The sequence below is a fragment of the Dreissena polymorpha genome, chromosome 1, assembly GCF_020536995.1.
Source record: "Dreissena polymorpha isolate Duluth1 chromosome 1, UMN_Dpol_1.0, whole genome shotgun sequence".
Lineage (NCBI taxonomy): Eukaryota > Metazoa > Mollusca > Bivalvia > Myida > Dreissenidae > Dreissena > Dreissena polymorpha.
In genome coordinates this window covers 46,032,503-46,051,203 of record NC_068355.1, presented here as the reverse complement: position 1 = coordinate 46,051,203, position 18,701 = coordinate 46,032,503, and the positions used below count along the sequence as shown (strand labels likewise).

Sequence of the window (18,701 nt, the reverse complement as noted above, 5' to 3'; positions counted from 1 at the left end):
TATGCGTTCTTGAATTATCATCCGGAAACCATTTTACTATTTTGGGTTACCGTGACCTTGACCTTTGACCTAATGACCTCAAAATCAATAGGGGTCATCTGCGAGTCATGATCAATGTACCTGTGAAGTTTCATGATCCTAGGCCCAAGCGTTCTTGAGTTATCGTCTGACAACCACCTGGTGGACGGACCGACCGACTGACATGAGCAAAGCACTATATCCCCTTTTCTTCGAAGGGGGGCATAATAATGATGAATAAACACTTGCCTTGTATTTAAACATGGCTTCTAGCCGTGACCATACCCTCGTCATCTTCATCAACGCTATCCTCCTGCACAACAAAACAAAGTCTCAAGATTACAACAGTTCTTTGAACATCATCTAGCATGATATTCACCAACCAATTCTTGAATGTAAGTCTAATATTAAATTTCAAATCAAAGATGTCACTGTTGCACAGTGAATATGGTGTTAGCCTAGCAATAAGATGGCTATGGGTTGGATACCTGCTGTGGGAGTGTTTGTTTGATCTCTCCTAAAGACACCAAGCACTGGTTACATCCAGGAAATGGACTTGAAAGCATTTCAATAAGCATAAGGCTTTCAATTAAATCATTCTTAAATAAATCAATGCCCCAGATAATTATTTGGGAAATAGGGTTTTCACCCATCGATTTTGAAAAATTGGGTGATTTCATTCTTGAAATAGGGTGAAATGATTTATAAAAATTCATACCTTAAAATCATTGCTGCTTTACTTTTGTTGAAGCTGCACACTTGTATTGATTCAATAAAACTGTAAACTATCATAATTAACTTTAATAAACTGAAGTTTCATAACATCTTAAATCCTTCAAACTGTCCTTAATATAAACTTTAAACTTACCAAAAAAATCGATAACATGAATTATTCTGCACTTATTGGCTCTTGCTTTCTTGGTTCGAAAAAGTTTGCAATCAACCGATATTTTGGCGCAACAATCAGGGACGTCTTTCAACCTCTCTTAAACATTTTGATTTCGCATCCTAATAGAAACTGAAAGTACAGACGCTTTACAAATAAATGCACAATGAGCGACGAATTATGTCACATTGAAAACGCATGTATGTCTTCTTCAATTATATGGTCAGATGCTTTATTTAACTGTGAAATCTAGTCCGCAGATCGTTTTAATAATTTTGACTGCTCCGTTATCCGTGCGCTTGCTGAATGAAAGCGATGCCATGTTATGATAATAATTCCAAAGTTAAGAGAAAATTCAGAAAACGAGCAAAGCATTTTCGAACGAAGCTATTGCATCGTACGCATCAAATTTGATGAATATGCGTAAAAGTCAAATTGGTTGCGTTTTCAATACGCATGATATTGTATTTCTTTGCGTTTTAAAACATTTAATAGGGTGAAAGACACAGATACGCAGCTTATCTGGGGCACTGATAAATAGGTTTTAACTAAAAATAAATTACACAAGGCTCTGACAGAATGCATGTAATACAGGATTCCCCCTAACTTTTGGTTGAAAACCCATATCATCAATTAAAACATGCCCATTCCCTTCACACTGCCCTTTTTCTGTACACTTGTACATGTAATGTTTAATAATAAAAGCTGCGGCCTGACACTGCTAATCCAAAATATATTGGGATTGATGTTCCTCTAGTCCACTACCTTGCTTAACAATAGGCCCATAATGGCCTGAAAGGATCATCTGAGTTTAAGGTACACCATCTGTCTTAGACTTGACATGGTGACCTCATTTATTTACCACACTTGACCTATATTCAATATAGCTATACTATAGTTCAAACTATTTGATGAATATTTGTGCTGTATGGATTACAGTGTCCGATGTTCAGATGGTATTTTATCATAATTCAAAGTTTACTTAAAGTAGGGTTATTATGGTTTGGGTATTTAGGGTACTCAAACTATCTATGGCTTTCATGTTTCAATCCTTACATAAGTGAACTTTGTGACCTTGACCTTTGAAATTCTTAACTAAAAATCAATCAATTATCTTCATATTTACCAATCACCATGTGAAATATGAATGTTCTGCAATGAGTTTTTTTAATAGATATTGAGTGGAAACCAAGTGTGAAGGTGTATGGAAGGATGAACTGACATGACAAATAATACGGCAAGTCTAATAACATATATTTTCCCCAAATCTAAGAAGAGAGATAATCAAATTTTTAAAAAAGTATCAATAATAGAACAATGACCTTACTGGCCATCCCTCTTCTTTCATTAGGCTTAGGGCCTCTAGTATTATCTTCCGTGAGTCCTGGAAAATAAAGTGGAATGCTTTTATCTAGGCATTTAGTGACTACCATGACAATTCCACAAAACCGTACAAACACACATTTGTTTTATAAAGGTGATATTCAATGAGCACTTAAATATTAATACTGTCAACCTGAACCCTGAAGGGTATCATGTATATGAAACTTATATGTTAATGCTTGTGCGTAAATTGGCGGACTGCACAGGCTAATCTGGGATGAAAATTTCCGCTTTAATGAAATTTATGGTTTAAATGATGTCTCTTCTTAGCGTAAATCTAGTTTAGGCAGAAAGTGTCGTCCCGGATTAGCCTGTGTGGACTGCACAGGCTAATCTAGGATGACACTTTACGCACAAGCATTTTGCCCAGTTTTCTCAGAACACGACACATATAGCACTCAGGGAGTTGAGTTGGCCTTATAGCTGTGCTATTTAAGCTTTCATGATTATTTGTGTACAATAAACTGCTCCTGGAGAGATATTTTTATGCTTGTAAACCTTTTTACATGACTACCTTGGCTCTAAAAAAGGTGAAAACAATACTGATTGATCATTTTCATATATGGGTAATTTAAAGATTAATGCAAAATGTACCAGTTGCTTCCATAATTAGCGCAAATTATAGAACAATTCGGCAACCCCCTTTGTTATAATGAGCCGGGCTCTGGGAAAATGGTGCTTAATGCATGTTTGCAGTCTGCACAGGCTAATCAGGGACGACACTTTCCGCCCTAACTGAAAAAGCAAAAAGCGTCAACCCTGAATAACCTGTGTGGACTGCACAGGCTTATCTGGGACAACAGTCTACGCACATGCATTAAGCCCCATTTTTCCTGAGTGTGGCTCCAATAAATCAAGCCTTTACCCATGATTTGTAAAGGCACAAGGGCAAAGACCAGTAGTAGGTAATTGGTTTGAAAAAAAAAATAAAAAAAATAATGTGTTTATATTATTATTCATTTCAAAATTACTTTAAAGGTTAAAAAAGCAAAAAAGATTAAATTTTAAACAGGCACAAGGGTAGCAGCTATAAAGATTGCTTTAGCCTCACATGCCCAATATATTGTCTCTTTGCATAATGAAGCAAAAAAATAATCTTACCTCAGCACCATTGAGTACTTTTTTTAGCATTTTGTATAGTGTTGATGAATTCTGCGACCTGAAAATAAAAAAATGTCCAATGTTCACTAACTTGAGTAAATGTTTTTAAATACAATTTTAAAGCTCTTGTGCTTTTTAAGTCCACAATAACAATTTGACCCCTGAGGAGCATGATTTGATAAACCTAGAAGAAGACCACTACATGTATACCTTGTTACATAAACAACCTTAAAACTCTTTGGCTTTTTTGTTTTAGAGAAAAATATTCTCAATTAATCTGTATAATCATGTTACCACAAAGTTACCCCAAAATCATAATAGAAGTCTATATACATATTTATATATATATATATATATATATATATATATATATATATCATTTACTATTGGGTCATAATAGAAGTCTATATACATATTTATATATATATCATTTACTATTGGGTCATAATAGAAGTCTATATACATATTTATATATATATCATTTACTATTGGGTCATAATAGAAGTCTATATTCATATTTATATATATATATCATTTACTATTGGGTCATAATAGAAGTCTATATACATATTTATATATATATCATTTACTATTGGGTCATAATAGAAGTCTATATTCATATTTATATATATATATCATTTACTATTGGGTCATAATAGAAGTCTATATACATATTTATATATATATCATTTACTATTGGGTCATAATAGAAGTCTATATTCATATTTATATATATATCATTTACTATTGGGTCATAATAGAAGTCTATATACATATTTATATATATATCATTTACTATTGGGTCATAATAGAAGTCTATATACATATTTATATATATATCATTTACTATTGGGTCATAATAGAAGTCTATATTCATATTTATATATATCATTTACTATTGGGTCATAATAGAACTCTATATACATATTTATATATATATCATTTACTATTGGGTCATAATAGAAGTCTATATACATATTTATATATATATCATTTACTATTGGGTCATAATAGAAGTCTATATACATATTTATATATATATCATTTACTATTGGGTCATAATAGAAGTCTATATTCATATTTATATATATCATTTACTATTGGGTCATAATAGAACTCTATATACATATTAATATATATATCATTTACTATTGGGTCATAATAGAAGTCTATATACATATTTATATATATATCATTTACAATTGGGTCATAATAGAAGTCTATATACATATTTATATATATATCATTTACTATTGGGTCATAATAGAAGTCTATATTTAATTTATATATATATCATTTACTATTGGGTAATAATAGAAGTCTATATACATATTTATATATATATCATTTACTATTGGGTCATAATAGAAGTCTATATTCATATTTATATATATATCATTTACTATTGGGTCATAATAGAAGTCTATATACATATTTATATATATATCATTTACTATTGGGTCATAATAGAAGTCTATATACATATTTATATATATATCATTTACTATTGGGTCATAATAGAAGTCTATATTCATATTTATATATATCATTTACTATTGGGTCATAATAGAAGTCTATATTCATATTTATATATATATCATTTACTATTGGGTCATAATAAAAGTCTATATACATATTTATATATATATCATTTACTATTGGGTCATAATAGAAGTCTATATATATATTTATATATATATATATATCATTTACTATTGGGTCATAATAGAAGTCTATATATATATTTATATATATATCATTTACTATTGGGTAATAATAGAACTCTATATACATATTTATATATATATCATTTACTATTGGGTCATAATAGAACTCTATATACATATTTATTTATATATATATATATATATCATTTACTAGTCATAATAGAAGTCTATATACATATTTATATATATATATATATATCATTTACTATTGGGTCATAATAGAAGTCTATATATATATTTATATATCATTTACCATAGGGTCATGGCCAAATTTCCCTCAGTCGGAGGATTTAAACAAATTTGCATGGCCCATTTTGTACAGGATAACTATCTGATGTTACATACCAAATATCAATGCTCTGGACTTGAGAAGAGGGTTTTTAAAGTTATTTTGTATTTCTAAGTAAGAATTCATCACATGGCCCCTGGGGTAAAGCCAATTTTGACCCCAGGGCAATTATGTCTGGGACTTTATGAAATCTGCCCAGCATGTAGGATATTTCAATTAAATGAAGTCAAAAGAGGTTAAAGTTGACGATGCATGACGGTTAACACAAGACAGAAAAAATGTTTTTTGTTATTTTTTGTTAGAAAGAGCCATATCCAAAGTTATGTTTTTTAAAAATCCAAACAAAAAAGAAGAGGTGGCCAATGTCAAATAATGTTGATTTTTGTTCTCAAAGTTTCATCCCTTAAGCATCAATACTTTTAGAGTTATGCCAAACACAAAATTCTTACAGATGGGCAGAAGGAAATACAGACTGAAGGCCAGACAGACAATAGAAAATCTGTATGCCTCTCCTCTTATGAGAACAAATATAATGAGCATGTTTCATGATGACTGGACACAAAAAGTAACTTTAGCATGTTTATAAGGTTTAACTTAATCCATAAAAAGACAAGGGACAAAATTGTCACAAAACCAGGTTTTCATTGTGAAAAAAATATGTTAAAGGGAGACAACTCAAACTGAACTTTTGAAATGAACAAACAAAATTAACCCCCTTTGTAAGTTTGTTTTAAAAAAAAATCTATTTTTAGTCGTGGTGACCTTGACATTGGAGATATTGACGTGATTCTTTCGTGCGACACACCGTCCCATGATGGTGAACAAATGTGCCAAATGATTTTAAAATCTCATAATGAATGACATAGTTATAGCCCAGACAAGCTCATTTATGGCTATTTTTTACCTTTGAACTCAAAGTGTGACCTTGACCTTGGAGATATTGACGTAATTTTTTCGCGCGACACACCGTATAATGATGGTTAACAAATGTGCCAAATGATTTTAAAATCTCACAATGAACGACAAAGTTATGGCCCGGACAAGCTTGTTCCGCCCGCCCGCCAGCCAGCCAGCCCGCCCGCATTCGCCAATCTAATAACCAGTTTTTTCCTTCGGAAAACCTGGTTAAAAACTGCTCCCACCTTTGGTTACTCCTTTTCCTTTTCAAACTAGGCTCTGAAAAACAAACAAACATATAGTTATAATCAACAATATCGTTTTTCTGACACAGTAAATATCTATATAATAAAGTGTTATATATAATGGTCCAACATGTTCACAAGAATACTTACAAAGATGCATTATTGCCTTTCTATTTTGACAGGCTTAAAGAGGTATTGGAATACTAGTATATGTCTAAAGTATGTATTATTGTTTCCACTCAACAGTTCTTTATTTACTTTTTTGTTAAAGGTTAAACATACTAAATATCACTTGCCGCGTTAAAGTGAGTCAGTTTTTCTGAAATACATGTTGATTGCTGATAAAATTATTTAAGTGCTCCCATTATTATTGTGTCACAGTAAACATTTACTTAAAGATTGTATGCAAGTTAAAAATTGTTATGAAATGAATGCAGTAAATTTACTCCTGTTATATACTAGTGCTTTATTTTAAAATTTAAATTGGCTGTACATATTTATCCCCCCCCCCCCCCCCCCGACTGCCAGTGGTTCAATGTTGAGTTTGCCTGGCTCTCTCTCTTTTGATGAAAATATTCATTGAAATGTCAATGCTAACACAAAAAAATTCACCTCAAAAGTTTCTGAATTCAGACCATGAATAAATTAAGAAAAAAAAGTTATGTGTAAAAGTGAAAAAACGCAAGACATGCAGAGGCTATGTGATATTTCAGCTGTGTGACTCACTTGCTACAATGTGTTTAGTCTCCTCTGATTGGTTCATTTCAGAGTTTGAGTCAGTTTTTGTTTTAATTTGAAAACAAAGAGTGGTTTTAGTACATTAACGGGCCTGTTACTGGCTTTAAATGTAGTTTCAATGCAATATTTTGAGCTTGTTAACATTGAAGTTGAATAATATTCTGAAATACTGACATCAATGAACATTCTGAAACAATGCAGAATGTGGCAATGAACATTTATTGTGTACAAGGCACTCAACGAGTGATTCAGTGAGTTTTGATGGCACTGATGGAAAAGCTTTGAACTATTGTACCAGTTCGTATTCTTTTTTTGTTTCTCAATATATTGTGTTTTTATAATGCTATGTTTAATATAATGATATTGTTTAACAGTTATATGTTTTTGGTGAGTCATGTTAACATTTAAAATGAATGCCAAAACCAATTTTCTTTGCAGCTAGGTCACATAAAAAACAGTTTCAGTCAAAGGTGTCTGTATAAAACAAAACCATCATAGTTGTCACAATCAATTGCTAAATAAAGTTACATAATCAAATGGCAATGTAAATAAAACTAAATGTTTAGCTTTTTTTTTATTGATAAGAAAGCTATTGATATTGACAAAGAAGAATTTACAGCAAATTTCTCCTGACAAGGACCGAAATAAGAAAGTCACTGAGCTATAAACCTAAGCCAGTGTCCATTTGAGGTCAAAGAAGAGCACTGAAGAGGATTTAAATCTAAATATTAACTGTTACTCAGTGTAGTATCAATTTCATTTATTGTGCTTTATATGTCATAAAACTGTGAAACAATAATGTGTGTTGTACATATGGAATTTATTTGTTAAAAGGATGTCTAAAGATTAAATAACTCTATTATATTATATTTACTGTCAGTATGTTTTTCTTTGCATATATTATTGTTAACGTGTCATAATGTCATTAAACAAGAGCACCCTCGAGCAGATGCCAACGCTCGGCTGTGGATGCTTGGATTTTGTTGTTTTTTTCCTTTGACCTTGAAGGTCATCATTGACCTTGACCTTTTCACCACTCAAAATGTGCAGGTCGATGAGACACACACGAAAAAACCCCAAAAAAAAGTTTGACCTTTGACCTTGGAGGATGACCTTGACCTTGACTTTTCACCACTTAAAATGTGCAGCTCTATGAGAAACACATGCATGCCAAATATCAACTTGCTATGTTCAATAATGCAAAAGTTATGGCCAATGTTAAAGTTTTCGGACGACGACGACCACGACGACGACCACGATGATGCGGAAGACGAGAGGGCTTTGACAATACCTCGGGTTTTGTTTGAAAACAGCCGAGCTAATAAAAATGTATTTTATTGACTGTCTCTATATTTTACATTAAGATTTTGCATTCATTTTTCTGTACATATATTTACAGCTTTTGTGTATTTTATTCTGTGCATTATCTGGTGGCAGTATTTTATTCTGTGTATAATCTGGTGGAAGTATAATTTTATTTTGTATATAATCTGGTGGAAGTATTTTTTTCTATACATAATCTGGTTGCAGTCTTCACATACTTTGTCCTACAGGAATTTTCTAAAGTTACTTGAAAACCCTAAATATAATAAATGATGTGTTTCAATTATTTTCTGTATTCATACAGAGGATGCCATCGGTGTTGAGGATGCCATCGGTGTTGAGGATGCCATCGGTGTTGAGGATGCCATCGGTGTTGAGGATGCCATCCGTGTTGAGGATGCCATCGGTGTTGAGGATGCCATCCGTGTTGAGGATGCCATCGGTGTTGAGGATGCCATCGGTGTTGAGGATGCCATCCGTGTTGAGGATGACATCGGTGTTTAGGATGCCATCCGTGTTGAGGATGCCATCGGTGTTGAGGATGCCATCGGTGTTGAGGATGCCATCGGTGTTGAGGATGCCATCGGTGGGCCTGTGGTGAACTGGGTGACCTGGGGGAAGCTGATGTCATCTGAAGTCATTTTTCATAGTTACACTGCTCAGTTGTTCACAAATGTCAAATTTTACTTGTTATGAGATTAGGTTGGTTTAAACCTTTTTATTTAAGGTTGACTACATTAAAAGTAATGGGCTGACTCTCAATTGCATGGGAGAACAAGTACTTTGGTAATATTCTGAGAATATTGCCTGAGTATGGATTGAACTCAGGTACTATTTAGCAAAATGGAACACCATATCCACCACAATATTCTGACCTCATGAGATTATGTTGCAGTGGGTAATTAAAATAAACCTACCATATATTTATTTTTTACTTGACTTAAGCAAAACTCAGACTCAAATTGAGACAATTTGTTTGTCTTGCAATGTTATGGCCATGTCTTTCTGTCAGATGTGACAAAATGTAATAATATACTTGCACATTGACAATACAAAAAAAAGGATTAAAAACACTTATGCATTATTTACAAACAAGCAAAATAAAGCTCCTGATAAAGAAATATGTTTAAACAAGACATGAGTCCAAAGACCCTTGTAAATATTCAGTCCCACTAATCCTCAAATAATAAAAATGTACTTGTTAATTGGCATGCATCAAGAATGGCCAGATAATATCACCTCATCACAATGGACTAGATAATTGTCGTGAGATTCGCAGGGCCCACCTCCTGTAAGTGATTCCCAAGTGATCCCACCCTCTCCACATTGATTTATCGCGAACAAACAAAATCGGAAAATGAACAAGGACAATTTCCAACGAATTAATAGGTCGACCAAAAAGTCATTTTTGAACAACTACAAAAATAACGGAAAATAAATGGTTTCACATAAAGGTGTATGTCAGGTAAATGTTGGCAAGGTACAGTTAACCTAAACCTATAGTAGCTTTGTTGGCTCTAATCTATAGTAGCTTTGTTGGCTCTAACCTGGTACACTAAACCTATAGTAGCTTTGTTGGCTCTAACCTATAGTAGCTTTGTTTGCTCTAACCTACAGTAGCTTTGTTGGCTCTTACCTGGTACACTTAACCTATAATAGCTTTGTTGGCTCTATTCTATAGTAGCTTTGTTGGCTTTAACCGACAGTAGCTTTGTTGGCTCTAACCTGGTACACTAAACCTATAGGAGCTTTGTTGGCTCTAACCTATAGTAGCTTTGTTGGCTCTAACCTGGTTCACTAACCTTCAGTAGCTTTGTTGGCTCTAATCTGGTACACTATACCTTTAGTAGCTTTGTTGGCTCTAACTTATAGTAGCTTTGTTGGCTTTAACCTACAGTAGCTTTGTTGGCTCTAACCTCTTCATTATTACCTATAGTAGCCATGTTGGCTCTAACCTCTTCATTATTACCTATAGATGCTTTGTTGGCTCTAACCTCTTCATTATTACCTGTGGTAAGGTACACTAAACCTAAAGTAGCTTTGTTGGCTCTAACCTCTTCATTATTACCTGTTGTAAGGTACACTAAACCTTAAGTAGCTTTGTTGGCTCTAACCTCTTTATTATTACCTAGAAGGGTCAATGGCCAAAGAAGGACAAATGGTGTCGATTGTCCAGGACAGACTGGCGGTGTTGCCACAGACACTGTCGACCTCACTGGCGGTGTTGCAACAGGCACTGTCGACCTCACTGGCGGTGTTGCCACAGGCACTGTCGACCTCACTGGCGTTGTTGCAACAGGCACTGTTGACCTCACTGGCGGTATTGCAACAGGCACTGTCAACCTCACTGGCGGTGTTGCCACAGGCACTGTCGACCTCACTGGCGGTGTTGCAACAGGCACTGTCGGCCTCACTGGCGGTGTTGCCACAGGCACTGTTGACCTCAATGGCGGTGTTGCAACAGGCACTGTCGACCTCACTGGCGGTGTTGCCACAGGCACTGTCGACCTCACTGGCGGTGTTGCAACAGGCACTGCCGACCTCACATAAGCACCTGAAATAAGAATGATCACAGGTGATTAAAACTATAGGCAGAAAAATAAGAGGGCCACGTTACTTAGGTACTAACTGCGTCCCTTTAGGTAGTATAATACATGAGGCTTTAAATGGGAATATAGGGATACTTTGATATTTGCTAAATTGATATTACCAATAAGACAACATGCAAATGACCTAACTTGTTTTTCTAGCCCTCTTGGTTGGTCAACACAAACCAATTAACATCAGTTAATTTTTAATTCAATTCACTGGTAAGGAAGGAATTGAGGTAAGTGGCGTTGAGACTGCGGTTAGTGTCCATTGAAATGGGGTAATTGGCGCTCTATGTAGAGGTTAGTGGCTCTGTTCCGAGGTAAGTGTCGCTGAGAACGAGTTAAGTGGCGCTATATATTGAGGTTTATGGCACTTGGCCGAAATTTAAATAGGGGCTTTAGGGGGACGTATTTGGTAGAAATAGACATGGGGCGACTAGACCTAGTAGGTTTAATAGTTATCTCCCCTGACTTTTGAGTAGAAAAAAAATTTATGGGGGTTTTTCTGTTTGGACCTAGGCCTTTGGGTTAACTTTTATTTTTGGGGATATAGGTCACTTTAGGGCGTAGGTTACTCGAAATTAATGTCCTAAAAACAAAAAAAGGGGAGATAATTTAAGGGGAGATAATATAACAGAGTTATATTAGTTAAAATAATAGAGCCAATAACCTCAATCTCATTGGGCAAAGCATAGGGTTTTGAACTAGCAGGAACTAGGTCATGAAATTGCCTAGTTTAATAGATCTATGTATTGTCTATACGAATAACACAAAGTTTAAGCTGTAACTGTTTTTTTGTGGGTGTTGGAGCACTTGAAAACAGGCTACCTTAAATGGCAACAACACCAAATAGAAATACAAGAATAGAATACCAAAATGTGAGATATTCTATATATAAACAGCACGAAAATCATGAATCCGTTTGAATTTTTCGGATATCTTGAGCCGTTAAAAAGTTATGGGGTTGCCATCTTAGCCCTAATGGTTAGCCTATTTTAGCCTATGCAATTGGGTTAGGGTTAGGGTTAAGTGGCAGTCTATGTATATTTACCACGCTGACCAAGAATCCGTTTGAATTTTGGAGATATCTTTATCCGTAAAAAAGTTATAATGTATATTATAGAGCGCCACTAACGTAAAGGGGTGGCTATGGGTTAAACCGTAATAACTTTTGAACGAGAGCTTTGTTTTTAAAACGCATTTCAGATTCGGAATCAGCAACAAACACACCATAAATAATCAACAATTAATTTTGACATTTGCATTAAAAAGGGTTTTTTGAAAAAAAAATCTACCAAGGCCCCCTTGGTAGATTTTTTGGGCCCAAATTACTTTTTCTCTAAATGTAACAATTGAGTGTTCTATTCCATATGAAATCACCACACTACGCCCGAATCCGTTGTATTTTTTCAGATATCTTGAGCCGTTAAAAAGTTAGGGAGCTAAAAGGTCATCTTGTCCCATATGTATATATATATTGTTTGTTTGCAAAATCTGCTAAGTCTAAAAGCCTAGGGTTACAACCCTAGGGTTTAGGGTTAGGGACTTGTATATTTTTTACCCCTCAAAACTTTTTGTCTTAATGAAACGCTTGAGTTTGTTATTCTATATAAAATCACCACGCTTTGTTTGCAATATTTACTAAGTCCAAAAGCCTAGGGTTACAACCCTATGGTTTAGGGTTAGGGACTTGTATATTTTTTACCCCACAAAACTTTTTTTCTAAATGTAACACTTGAGTTTGTTTTTCTATATGAAATCACCACGCTTAACACGAATACGTTTGAATATTTGAGATATATTGAACTGTTTAAACGTTAGAGAGCTAAAAATTAATCTTTTTTAACCCTATGTATATTATAGACTCGATCATAAGTCGATTTTTAGGCAAACCAAAATTTTCTCTCAATGTAATAATTGAGTGTGTTATTTTATATGAAATCACCACGCTATGCACAAATCCGTTTGAATTTTTGAGATATCTTTATCCGTTCAAAAGTTATGGATGTTTAAAGTCATCTTTTCCCATATATATATTTTAGAGGGCCACTAACGTAAAGGGGTGGCTATGCGTTATGCCTTAATAACTTTTTAATGGCTGGATTGTTTTTAAAACGGATTTCAGATCTGGAAGCAGCGTCAAATCGACCATAAAGAAACACCATTTAATTGTTACATATAAAGAAATAATATTTGTTTGCAAAATCTACCAAGTCTACTACCTTGGTAGAATTTAAGGCAAACCAAATTTTCTCTAAATGTAATAATTGAGTGTGTTATTTAATATGAAATCACCATGCTTTTTACGAATCCGTTTGAATTTTTGAGATATCTTGATCCGTTCAAAAGTTATGGAGGTGTAAAGTCATCTTTTCCCATATGTATTATATAGAGCGACACTAACGTAAAGGGGGGCCATGGGTAGACCATAAAGTGATGGGTAAGAGTCTGCTTATCTATATGATATCATCAGGCTTACACAGAATTCGTTTGAATGTTTGAAAGTGAAACATATTTTCCAATGCAAATCACCACGCTGATTCTGAATCCGTTTGAATTTTTTAAATATCTTGAGCCGTTAAAAAGTCATAGAAGTTCAAAGATTGCGGCGTCCCAGATTGTTCAGTTTTCTTTAAAATTGACCTATTTTGAATATGAAACATATTTTCCAATGGCATTTAACACGCTGCTTCTGAATCCGTTTGAATTTTTGAAATATCTTCAGCTGTTGAAAAGTTATAGAAGTTCAAAGATTGCGGCGTCCCAGATTGTACAGTTTTCTTAAAAATTGACTTATTTTGAATATAAAACATATTTTTCAATGCCATTTAACACGCTGCTTCTGAATCCGTTTGAATATTTGCAATATCTTCAGCCGTTAAAAAGTTATAAAAGTTCAAAGATTGCAGCATCCCAGATTGTACAGTTTTCTTAAAAATTGACCTATTTTGAATATGAAACATATTTTTCAATGGCATTTAACACGCTGCTTCTGAATCCATTTGAATTTTTTAAATATCTTCAGCCGTTAAAAAGTTATAGAAGTTCGAAGATTGCGGCGTCCCAGATTGTACAGTTTTCTTTAAAATTGACTTATTTTGAATATAAAACATATTTTTCAATGGCATTTAACACGCTGCTTCTGAATCCGTTTGAATTTTTGAAATATCTTGAGCTGTTGAAAAGTTATAGAAATTCAAAGATTATGGTGTCCCAGATTATACAGTTTTCTTAAAAATTGATCTATTTTGAAAGTGAAGCATATTTTCCAATGGAAATCACCAAGCTGATTCTGAATCCGTTTGAATTTTTTTAATATCTTGAGCTGTTAAAAAGTTTAAAAAAATTAAAGATTGCGGCGTCCCAGATTGTAGTTTTCTTAAAAATTGACCTATATTGAAAATAAAACATATTTTTAAATTGCATTTAACACACTGCTTCTGAATCTGTTTGAAGTTTTGAAATATCTTGAGCCGTTAAAGAGTTATAGAAATTTAAAGATTGTGGCATCCCAGATTATACAGTTTTCTTATATATTGAACTATTTTGAAATTGAAATATATTGAGTGTGTTATTTAATATGCATTCACCACGCTTTTTACAAATCCGTTTGAATTTTTTAGATAACTTGATCTGTTCAAAAGTTATGGAGGTGTAAAGTCATCTTTTTCCATATGTATTATATAGAGCGGCACTAACGTAAAGGGGGGCCATGAGTAAACCCTTATAACTTTGAATGGCAAGTGTATCTCATGGAGTTGCACATTGTGAGTGGTGAAAGGTCAAGGTCATCCTTCAAGGTCATGAAAGTTCAAGGTCAAGGTCATCCTTGAATGTCAAAGATCCAATATATGGATAACTTAATTTGTTCGCATGTTTGTGTTTTAAAAGTGCTTTTGCTTAGCTCAAGTTAAGTTTTTTGTTTGAAAAGTGTTTTCGCTTAGCTCAAGGCACGTTTGTGGTAGAAAAGTGTTTTCCCTTAGCTCAAGGCAATATATAACAACATTGACTGTCTGTAGTAAAACTTAGTAAAACACACATTTTTAAGTCTATTTCTTTAAATGTTGCATATATCTTATTAAAAATGGCTTTGTTTGAACCTGTAGTCATTGTGTAAGCAACATTTAACCTCAATATGCATTCATCTTTTATTTTATGGGCATAGATATTGTTTCCATGTGAGCACCGTACATAAAAATGATGATATTTGTCGTATTTGGTATTATGCGACAAACATTTTCAAGTCATATTCTTTATATATGGCATATATAATAATAAAAATGGCTTTGGATGAACCTGTACTCATTGTGTTAGCAATATTTAAGCTTAATATGCATTCATCTATTATTGTGTTTGCACCGAGATTTTTTTCATGTGAGTACCCTACATATAAATGCACATTTTTCTCATATTTGGCACTAGCCGACAAAGATTTTCAAGTATATTTCTATAAATTTGGCATATATAATAATAAAAATGGCTTTGGAAGAACCTGTACTCATTGTGTTAGCAACATTTAACCTCAATATGCATTCATCAATTATTTTATGGGCACAGATATTGTTTCCATGTGAGCACCGTACATAACAAATGATGATATATGTCAGATTTGGTACTATGCGACAAACATTTTCAAGTCATATTCTTTATATATGGCATATATAATAATACAAATGTCTTAGGGTGAACCTGTGGTCACAGCTTAAGCAACATTTAAGCCTTATATGCATTCATCTATTATTATTTTGGCACAAACAATTTTTCCGTGTGAACACACTACATAACAAGGGACAAAATTGTCACAAAACCAGGTTTTCATTGTGAAAAAAAATCTGATTAAGGGAGACAACTCAAACTGAACTTTTGAAATTAACAAAAAAAATTACCCCCTTTGTAAGTTTGTTTCAAAATAAATCTATTTTAAGTTGTGGTGACCTTGACATTGGAGATATTGACGTGATTCTTTCGTGCGACACACCGTCCCATGATGGTGAACAAATGTGCCAAATAATTGTAAAATCTCACAATGAATGACATAGTTATGGCCCAGACAAGCTTATTTATTGCCAATTTTGACCTTTGAACTCAAAGTGTGACCTTGACCTTGGAGATATCGACGTAATTATTTCGCGCGACACACCATCCAATGATGGTGAACAAATGTGCCAAATGATTTTAAAATATGACAATGAACGACATAGTTATGGCCCGGACAAGCTTGTTCCGCCCGCCCGCCAGCCAGCCAGCCAGCCCGCCCGCATTCACCAATCTAATAACCAGTTTTTTCCTTCGGAAAACCTGGTTAAAAATGCTGATTTTCGTTATATTTGGCGCTAGCCGACACATATTTTCAAGTCTATTTCTATAAATTTGGCATATATAATAATAAAACTGGCTTAGGTTGAACATTTGGTCATAGCTTAAGCAACATTGAAGCCTTATATGCATTCATCTATTATTATTTTGGCACAAACAATTTTTCCGTGTGAACACACTACATAAAAATGCTGATTTTGGTCATATTTTGCTCTAGCCGAGACACATTTTCAAGTCTATTTCTATAAATTTGGCATATATAATAATAAAACTGGCTTAGGATGAACCTGTACTCATTGTGTTAGCAATATTTAAGCTTAGTATGCATTCATCTATTATTGTTTTTGCACAGATTTTTTTCATGTGAGTACCCTACATAAAAATGCACATTTTCTCATATTTGGTGATAGCAGACACACATTTTTAAGTCTATTTCTTTAAATTTGGCATATATAATAATAACAAGATGCGTTTGTGAAACACAATGTCCCCCTATATGACGTTTGACTTTGAAGGATGACCTTGACCTTGTGAAGGATGACCTTGACCTTTCACCACTCAAAATGTGCAGCTCCATGAGATACACATGCATGCCAAATATCAAGTTGCTATATTCAATATTGCAAAAGTATGCATAAAATAAGCGATTTGGGCCAAATATATTTGACCTCTGACCTTGAAGGATTACCTTGACCTTTCACCACTCAAAATGTGCAGCTCCATGAGATTCACATGCATGCCAAATATCAAGTTGCTACATGTATCTTCAATATTGCAAAAGTATTCATAAAATGAGCGATTTTGGCCATATATATTTGACCTTGACCTTGACCTTTCAAAATGTGCAGCTTCATGAAATACACATGCATGCCATTTATGAAGTTGCTATCTTCAATATAGCAAAAGTTATTGCAAAATGTTAAAGTTGGCGCAAACAGACAGACCAACAGACAGACCAACAGACAGACCAACAGACCAACAGACAGGGCAAAAACAATATGTCCCTCACTACTATAGTGGGGGACATAAAAATGGCTTTGGTTGAACCTGTAGTCATTGTGTTAGCAATATTCCACCTCAATATGCATTCATCTATTATTTTATGGGCACAGATATTGTTTCCATGTGAGCACCATTCATAAAAATGATATTTGTCGGATTTGGTACTATGCGACAAACATTTTCAAGTCATATTCTTTATATATGGCATATATAATAATAAAAATGGCTTTGGATGAACCTGTACTCATTGTGTTAGCAATATTTATGCTTAATATGCATTCAACTATTATTGATTTTGCACCGAGATTTTTTTCATGTGAGTGCCCTACATAAAAATGCACATTTTTCTCATATTTGGCATTAACCGACAAACATTTTCAAGTATATTTCTATAAATTTGGCATATATAATAATAAAAATGGCTTTCGATGAACCTGTACTCATTGTGTTAGCAATATTTAAGCTTAATATGCATTCATCTATTATTGTGTTTACACCGAGATTTTTTTCATGCGAGTACCCTACATAAAAATGCACATTTTTCTCATATTTGGCACTAGCCGACAAAGATTTTCAAGTCTATTTCTTTAAATTTGGCATATATAATAATAAAAATGGCTTTGGAAGATCCTGTACTCATTGTGTTAGCAACATTTAACCTCAATATGCATTCATCTATTATTTTATGGGCACAGATATTGTTTCCATGTGAGCACCGTAAATAAAAAATGATGATTTTTGTCAGATTTGGTACTATGCGACAAACATTTTCAAGTCATATTCTATATATATGGCATATATAATTATACAAATGTCTTAGGATGAACCTGTGGTCATAGCTTAAGCAACATTGAAGCCTTATATGCATTCATCTATTATTATTTTGGCACAAACAATTTTTCCGTGTGAACACACTACATAAAAATGCTGATTTTGGTCATATTTGGCGCTAGCCGACACATATTTTCAAGTCCATTTCTATAAATTTGGCACCGTTAATAATAAATATGGCTAGGATGAACCTGTAGTCATTGTGTTAGCTACATTGACGCATAAGTTGCATTCATCTACTATTATTTGGGCACGAACAATTTTTAAATTTCACAAAAAACAAGGGTCTCCGGCGACTTCTAAGTGCTATAATGGCACTAACGTAAAGGGGAGTCATGAGTAAACCCTTATAAC

At 33.7% G+C, this 18,701-nt stretch overlaps 1 protein-coding gene and 1 long non-coding RNA gene across 2 annotated transcripts in view; one reads left to right on the top strand and one right to left on the bottom strand.

The window, feature by feature from the left end:
* LOC127865107 (protein RD3-like) overlaps nt 1-18,701 on the top strand; it is a 575,560-nt gene that overhangs the window by 206,532 nt on the left and 350,327 nt on the right. The gene's annotated exons all lie outside the window — the stretch shown is intronic.
* On the bottom strand, nt 267-6,580 carry LOC127865137 (uncharacterized). Its single transcript, XR_008042510.1, has 4 exons — nt 6,547-6,580; nt 3,389-3,446; nt 2,227-2,288; nt 267-331 (listed from the first exon to the last, which is right to left on the bottom strand). It is a non-coding gene; the product is annotated as an uncharacterized LOC127865137 (long non-coding RNA).